At 43.6% G+C, this 8,514-nt stretch overlaps 1 long non-coding RNA gene across 1 annotated transcript; it reads left to right on the forward strand.

Annotated features, from left to right (window-relative positions):
- Positions 1-10: 10 nt before the first annotated feature.
- On the forward strand, positions 11-7,530 carry LOC130454378 (uncharacterized). The gene is made up of 2 exons (XR_008912017.1): positions 11-431; positions 2,209-7,530. It is a non-coding gene; the product is annotated as an uncharacterized LOC130454378 (long non-coding RNA).
- The last annotated feature ends 984 nt before the right edge of the window (positions 7,531-8,514 follow it).

Raw genomic sequence — 8,514 nt, forward strand, 5'->3', positions numbered from 1 at the left:
CAATGGTACAGCCGAAGCGGAGCCTCGGAGGAGGCGGGATGATCGAGAGGGGGGCGGTGATAGTTTCCATGGGGATCAGGGGACGCGGCTAAAACTAAAATTTCAATTGGAAAAAGCGAAGGCACGTGATGTCCACGAGATAATTTCCTTCCAAGTCAGCCCAGTGGGCGTTCACTTGAGAAGTTTTAATACTTCCTTCTTCCTCGTTCTGCTGAACTTCTGGGCGGTATTCCCTGAACCCTTCCTCTGGGGCTCGCCGGGCCTTCCCTAGATCCTCTTGTTATTTTGTACTTCTGTGGATTTCAAACCAACCAACCAACCAGTGAAACCTAATATTGAAATAAGGCTCGAAAGAAGACCTCTGTCGCATACATATCATGTACAGAGTAAACCTGTCACCTCCTATTAGACTGTGAGCTCCTTGAAGGCAGGTATTGTTTTGACCTTTCTCTGTATCCAAGGGATTGTCACAGTGTATGGTACAAAGAAAGCATTTACTAATTGTTTGTTGACAGTGGTGAAAACATGGTTTGTATGTCACTTTCTCCAAAACAGCCAATTTTGAGGCTTATCTCTAACCCAATAATGCTCCCCCAACACTCCTCCACTCCATCCTTCCCTTTCATAGAGCTCCCAGCCTTGTCCATTGCAAGTCAGTTCTGAGCCTCTCAGAATAGTTAGAAGGTAACAACAACCTGGACCCCAGCATTGGGAAAGTCACAACCCTGGTGTCTCAGCCTTTGAAAAAGGCTATTTTGTGTAAGTTTTATAATGCACCTAATTATAAAGATAGCAGTACACAGATAATCCAGGATTGTGTAAATATAATAATACCAAGCATTTATATAACTTTTAATGTTTGCAAATCTGTTATCTGATCCTGTGAGGTAGGTGCTATGTTTATACTCATTTTACAGATGAGGAAACTGAGGCTGAAAGAGATTGTGAATTTGACAAGAGTTATATAACTAGTCATTTGAACTCAGTTGTTTCTCACTCCTAGACCATACTCTAACCACTTTGTGACCTAGTTGTCCCTACTGGGAGGTCATGATTAATATTTGTTTTGTTTTATTTTTAAAAACCCTTACCTTCTGCCTTAAAATCAGTACTATGTATGTTTGTTCCAAGACAGAAGAGCCATCAGGGCAAGGCAATGGGGGTTAAGTGACTTGCCCAGAATCACTCAAGTTAGAAGTAGCTGAGTTCAGATTTGAACTCAGGATCTACCTTCTCTAGGCCTGGCTCTCAATCTACTGAGCCACCCAGCTGCCCCCTCAATTTTTATTTTTTAACTGATGAAGGGAATGGTTGTAAAAACTGGAGACTCCTGCTCTATGTATTAATTTTCATAACACATTATAGACGAGGATCCAAAAGAAAACCAAGTTAAGGTTTCTACATTCCTGATGGTGAGCTGAGATATACAAATATTGATCTGGTGAGGGAGAAGGTTTGGGGAGGGCAGGCTATGGAATGGCTGAAATGTTATCCTGAGTTACTTTAATCCTCTAGATGGGCATCGAGTGAATGCAGCAGGGTTTTGAGCAAGGGATGGGGAAATGAAATCAAATGCTGGACCGTGGAGGAGAAGAAAGAAATGGCAGAATCAAGGGTGATTCGAAGATTTCTAACCTGGATGTTGATTGTACTGATTGAAATAGGGAGTGGATACTGATTTGGTGCTGGGGATAGAGAACAGGGCCTGAAGTCAGTCTTCCCTAGTTCAAATCTGGCTTCAGACACTTACTAGCTATGTGACCCTGGGTAAGTCACTTCACCCCGTTTGCCTCTGTTTCCTCATCTGTAAAATGGGCTGGAGAAAGAAATGGCAAACCACACCAGGATCTTTGCCAGGGGAGACAGCACAGTATAGTAGAGAGAGGACTGGCCTCAGAGTCAAGAAACCTTGGGTTCAAGTCCTGCTTCAGATATGCACTACTGATGATCATCTGCAATTCCTCTCAGTGTCCCAGGAAACCCTCTGAGACTTATGTTACAGAGGAAAAATTACCTACAAATGGGGGGAGTTTGGATTGTGAAAAGCTTTAAGTGATGCCAAATAGAGGAGTTTGCATAAATGGGCAACTGCTCATCTGCTTCTAAAAGCTTGTCACTTCCAGTGTTTTCTCAAATACTCAAATGAGGAGGTAAAGGGAGAGAAGGGGAAGGGGGACAAGCACTTATTAAGTACTTTCTGTTTGCCAGGCACTGTGCTGAGCGCATTGAAAAACATACATGATCTCATTTAATCCTCAAAATAACCCTGAGAGGTTGTTGTTGTTGGTGGTCTCTCAAACCGAGGATGATGATTGTCTTTGTGAGTTTTTGTGCACAAAGACACCTGTGCATGAAGATTTAAGTGGAAAAATCGATGCACAGAGACAGTCCCACTCTCTCGGCGTTGGAAGCCTGGGTCCAGTGGCATGAAATGTCGTTACACCTGGAGACTTCCTCAGCTGCATTGGATGGCTGTGTTGTCTTTTGTGCTCCATCACGCCCTAAGCACTCCACAGTGCCTTGCTGCATCGCCATCTCAGCCGTTGAACCTTCTTGTTGGTTTCTTCCGCCTGTTCCACCGAAGCAGTCTTCACATGCTGGATGAGCAAAGCCCTGGTTCACCAGGGGTCGACGACCTGATGGCTACCCTCACAAGGTTTGGCCAGCCTGTCGAAGCCGTTGCCCGGGGTGTGGCCGTTGCCACATGCTAGCAGCTACTGGGAGCCACAAGTGAGAGCTGGGTGTCAGGTGAGGGTCAGTGGCTAGAGAGCTGCCCTAGGAGGGCACGACAAGCCCTCCATACCAGAGATATTACCCCTCCCTGAGCACCCCATACACCCCTGAGAGGTAGGTGCTGTTATATTCCCACTTTACAGATGAAGAAACTGAGACAGACATCTGTGAAGTGACTTGCTCTGGTGGATAAAGCACCATCAGGAGGACCTGGGATCAAAGTTGGCCAGATGCTTCCTCGCTGTGGGACCCTGAGTAAGTCACTTAAACTCAATTGCTTAACCCTTGTGGTTCTTCCTTCTTAGAACTGATACTAAGTCAGAAAGTAAGGATTAAAAAAAAAGATAATAATAAATTAAATTAAGTGACTTGCTCAGGATCAAACAACTAAGTATCTGAGGCTTCATTTGAACTCAATTCTTTCTGATGATCTCATCATTGTGAATGTTCCCATTCCATATTCCAGGTACTGCTAGAAATCAAGGATAGAAACAATTCCTCCTTTCAATGCGCTTATAGTGAGGCAAATAGAAGCTCAGCCCACACCAGTGGCTTTATATTGTCTCCAGGATAAAGGAGAAACTCCTACCCCCATCTATTGCTCCAGGCTCTTTGGATATCACTGGCCCTCTTCTACTCTGTGAGCCAAACTAGTCTCTCTGATCCTCACACAGGAAACTCCATCTCCCACCTCCTTGACTTTGCCTGGGCTGTGTCCCATGCCTGGAATGAATTCACTTTTTACCTCTGCCTAATGGAGTCCCTTTCTCACTTTAAGAGGTAGCTTGGGCTCCAACTTCTGCATGGAGCCTTCCTTTCAAATACCTGAATACAACTGTCTTCTCTTCTTCAGGATAAATATCTTTTGTTCATTTGGCAACCAAAGAGTCCTTCATGGAAAACCCACCATGTGTTAGACAATGGACTAAGCACTGGAGATACCAACATGATCCAAGCCAGGGTACCTGGTCAGATGGGTGGACAAACCCAATACATAAAACCTTCCTTCCCCCTCTCTCATCAGAGCCTAATCCTTGGACCTGTCTGATGATCATTTCCAGTTTCCTTCCTAATCTGGCTGGAAGTGGGCGGTGCTAATGGATTGGGGGGGGGGGGGGGGCGTTTGATTAAGAGCAACCTGGTGCCAGGGTTTACTGCTGCTGCTGCTAGCTAGAGCTGACATTAGAGAACACCTGGCCTTTGAGGTTGCTGAGGATATTATGAGCCTTCCTGGACATCAAGGAAGCCTGGCACAAATACCTTATGGGAGGGAGTAGCTAGAAGGCTCAAGGGGTGGAGAGCCAGGCCTAGAGACAGGAGGTCCCAGGTTCAAATTTGACCTCAGATACTTCCTAGCTATGTGACCCTGGGCAAATCACTTAATTTTTATTTTATTTAATTTATTAATTAGAATATTTTTCAATGGTTACAAGATTCATTTTCTTTCCCTCCCCTCCTTCCACCCCCCTCCCCTAGCCAACAAGCAATTCCACTGGGTTTTACATGTGTATTGATCAAGACCTATTTCCATATTATTGATGTTTGCACTAGGATATCACTTAGAGTCTACATCTCCAATCATATCCCCTCAACCCATGTGATCAAGCAGTTGTTTTTCTTCTGTGTTTCTACTCCCACAGTTTTTCCCCTTGATGTGGATAGATGGTACTATCACAGCTAGCAAAGTAATTTGTCATCATTATGAGAAACTGAGGGTAATTAAGACATTGTGTAGTCCAGAGATGGGATAAGATGTAGTCTCTGAGTTTTCTTTAGTTCCCCTATTTCTATTCCCTTGTTAATACTGATCAATGAGGAACCTGAAGGTTTGATTTACTTCTTTGTCCGATTAGAATGAATGGTTGGGATATTGAAAGTTTAGGAATCAAAGATGTAGATTTGTCAGTGAGGGAGTTTGATAGAGGTCCAGGCTAGAAATGGGTTGCTTAGAGTCACAAGGACTATAGAGTCAAGAGATCTTATGATTCCAAGTCTAAGGGAGCTCCAAACTATAATGTTTCCAGAAGAAAATATTCATTTTGAATCTTAGGATGGTCTCCATGGGGGAACTGGCTGCCCTGGTCTGAGCCATTTGGACCAAACTTTGGAATTAGTTCTGGGTTACTTTGGATAGATTCATGGGCTATGCTTGGACCATCTCCAATAAATTCAATAGCCAGTGATGAGTTATCTCAAGAGGACAAAGTCAAGTTTGACAATCTCCAATCTCAAAATCTGGGAAGCTTCAGCCTACAAAACCTCTAGGGATTGCCCAGGAGAACATTGATGGCCAAGTGTAGCATGTAAAGATAAACAACTTTAAAGGACTTCAGAATCTAATCAATACAGTGACCACTGGGCCACTTGGGGGAAAGGGAATATATGAAAGACAAGACAAGCTATTTCAGGCTAATTTTTCTCTTGGGCAGACAGAGAAGGATTCATCCAAAAATAACGAGACAGATTGTCTCTCCCTTAGAGATTCTAGAAGTCTTCAAACAGGGAATACTAGCCAAAGATGATCTGTACAGGAAGAATGAAGTAGGAGTCAGTCAAGGCTGGGATTTCCTAGAACAGGCAACATAGCCAGGATAAACAACTTAGAAAAGTTGGCCAATTAGAGTGGTGTAACATTTCCCATCTGTGTGACCCTGAGCAAGTCACTCACCCCTACTTGCCTAAACTTCCCCTTCTGACTTTTTTTTTTAAACCCTGACCTTTTGTCTAAAAATGTGCTGGGAGCCATCAAAGACCACACTGTTTGACACAGTCAGACATGGAAACTAGGGACTGCAAAGCAGCCCCAAGGAAGGATGGAATCATCCACTGAAACTCCCCTAAGTGATTTTCCTTATTAATGTCCCCCCAGAATATTACCAGGAGATCCCACTTACAAAATTAAACCTAAGGATTCTTATATATACACTTAGATAGGACCCTCTTTTCTAGGCATGAAAACTTCTGGCAAATCTGTGCTCCGAATTCCCCAACCTATATCTGGGTCATGTTGATTCTATCCTCTGACCCTGCACTGTAACAGTTAAAATTTAGGAATATGGGGAGACTGAGGCAGGTAGAAATTACTTTCTGCAAGGAGTATTATATTTTTTTAGAGGTTTATTAAAGGTTAAAGATTAAAGAATATACAAGTAAGAAACATGTGCCTAGGCCAGAGGCCTAGACAAAATAACCTCACATCACACAAGAGACATGTCTGCTCCAAAATGGAAGTCCAAAAGCCACCCCTCAAAAGCCTTTGAATCAGCTTAAATACCTTCTCGATCTTGGCCCAGGTGAGATTACAAGGCATTCTGGGGAAGTGGAGCAAAGGCTTGTGGGGATTGTAGTCCTGTATTCGAGTCTATTTTTTACAGCACTTAGCAACAATGTTTTGTTGGCTATCTCCTTAGGCTTCACATCTGTTGTTAGGTTTTATGGAAACATATATGACTTTATTGTGGGGTTTTCCTTAATGGATTTCCCTGACCAGCAGGGTCCCACAAGGGAAGGGGCTCACCTCACCGCTCACCTTTGTGATGGGACCCGAGGAGAGGTAGGAACCGAGGAGAGGTAGGGACCGAGAACCAGGGTGGAAATGAAAGACACGGACAAGTCAGTGGTTGGATAGGGCAGGCAATCCCTATGATACTCCCTTTGATAGGAAAGTATGAGTACAAAGGAACACGAGGTAGATGAGGAGATTAAGATAGGAAATGCAGGCCGAGATGGTTACAGCCTCCAGGAAGGAGAAGGTCAAGAGGAGAGAGATAGTCATTGAGGAGCTCAGTGGAGCTCCATGGAAGGGGAGAAAGGCCAAGAGGAAGTTCATTGGTTTGCCTCTGAATTTATTCCTGTCCTGCCTGGGCGGTACTCCCAAGGACATAGTACCCACATCACAAAGTATAGACAATCAAGATTGGGTGGCAAGGTAGAGAGAACACCTTTGGGCGTATAGATTGCAAACCGTGCTTTCCTGGGGAATTGAGTCCGAGCATGTTAATGAGTTTGTCTTAGCCAAGGGCCGCATGGCCAGTTCAAGGTTACATTCACAAGCCTCATTGGTATAACCTTATGCTTGGAGACACAGTCGCCATACAGTCATTTATATTTCATAGATGTGAATATGCTTGGGATGCTACACTTTATAAAAAAAATTTCTTCTAATCTTTATAGATTAAATTACTTTAATTGAACATAGGATAGAGTGGAACAGCCCAGAAGGAGCAGAGAAACTACAGAACTGGGACTCAGGCCATTGGAGTAGAATAGAATTAGAATAGAGAATAGAGAAGTGCCTAAATGAGGGTATCACTGGCATCATAAAAATTGTAATTTCTAGGACTGGGTGGGTAACGAGGGTTAGGAGAAGGAGTCAAAGATTCCATGGAGATTTCAAATATGAGCTATGTAGCATACCAGGCATGTTAGCATCTGGAAAGTATGGTTGATGTATTGATATTGTATCCTGTATATGCATTTACCAAACACATGGTCAGACCTCTTAATGTTCATTGTATGGAAAGGGACAGTCCAAAGGACTAGCATAGGACAGGCAAATTCATGGGCTGGGCCTTGACTGCCACGATTCCTTGGCAGGTTCAATTAGGGTGCTGACTGCCATGCCTGGGCTTGGACTACATTCATTTGCAAAGCACTGGTTGGATTAATCTCCACCTCTTTGATCTTGTCATTGTCAGTTCAACCAATGTTAATACCTATGCCATGTTACATATTCTTTGATCTCCTCCCAATCCACATTCCTAAAACCTCTAATAAATACTGGGAAACAAATGCAAATTCCCTCTCTTCCCTCCTCTTCTCTTACACTCTTACCTGTATCTTTAAAATGCTCTGTCTTATCTTTTCCTGCTGATCCTGGTGATGAGATCGCCCCCCCATACTTCCTGTTTATGCTCAGTCTCCCTTGACTACAGGAAGTATTAAGGAGTTGGTACTCCCCACCTATTCTCTTATTCCTCATATTTCCTCAGAGTTCGCATTACTCTCCATGGGTTATAACTCTGAGTCTATATTATTCTCCCATTTCCTTAGTCTCCCTTCTCCATCTCAGGTTATTACTCACAGTTAAATAATATAGGACTCCCGTGGGGGTTCACTATAAGCTACTCAGAAACACAGTGATACCAGGTATCAGTTCTAGGCAACTGGAGTTAAGTGACTAGTCCAGGATCACACAGCTAGGAAGTGTCTGAGGCCAGATTGGAACCTAGGACTGCCTGGTTCCCCAGACCTGGTTCTCAATCCACTGAGGCACCTAGCTGCTCTAAACTTCTATCTTAGAATTGTTACTAAGACAGAAAGTAAAAGTTAAAAAAAAAAGTAATGTTAGATGGAAGGGATTGGGCAAGACATTTAGTTGGGACCCATTGAGCTTGAATTACTAGAGCCACTTCTTGGGGACAGTGTCTAAGAGGCCATTGAAGATGTGATTCTAGCATTTTGGAGAGGACTCACATGGAAATTCAACAACATTTATATGTGGATGCTCACAGGTTGCATTTCTTTGTTTAAGTTAGTCGGGCTTATGTTTTCCTAGGAAGAGGGAAAAGCAGTCCTTTACTGAGTTCCAGGGAACTGACCTGAAATGTGTGGAAGGGGGTGTCCTGCTCTGTCCCCAGATCCAAAACAAAACTGAAAGAGTCTTTAAAGATCATGGCCAACCACTTCAATGGCGCTTTTGCCAGCATGTTGCCATCTGTAATCCTTGATGCCACTGTCAACGTGGAATCGAGAAACATCAATCTTGAGATCTTGAGAACT

Source organism: Monodelphis domestica, chromosome 5, assembly GCF_027887165.1.
Source record: "Monodelphis domestica isolate mMonDom1 chromosome 5, mMonDom1.pri, whole genome shotgun sequence".
NCBI classification, from domain to species: Eukaryota; Metazoa; Chordata; class Mammalia; order Didelphimorphia; family Didelphidae; genus Monodelphis; species Monodelphis domestica.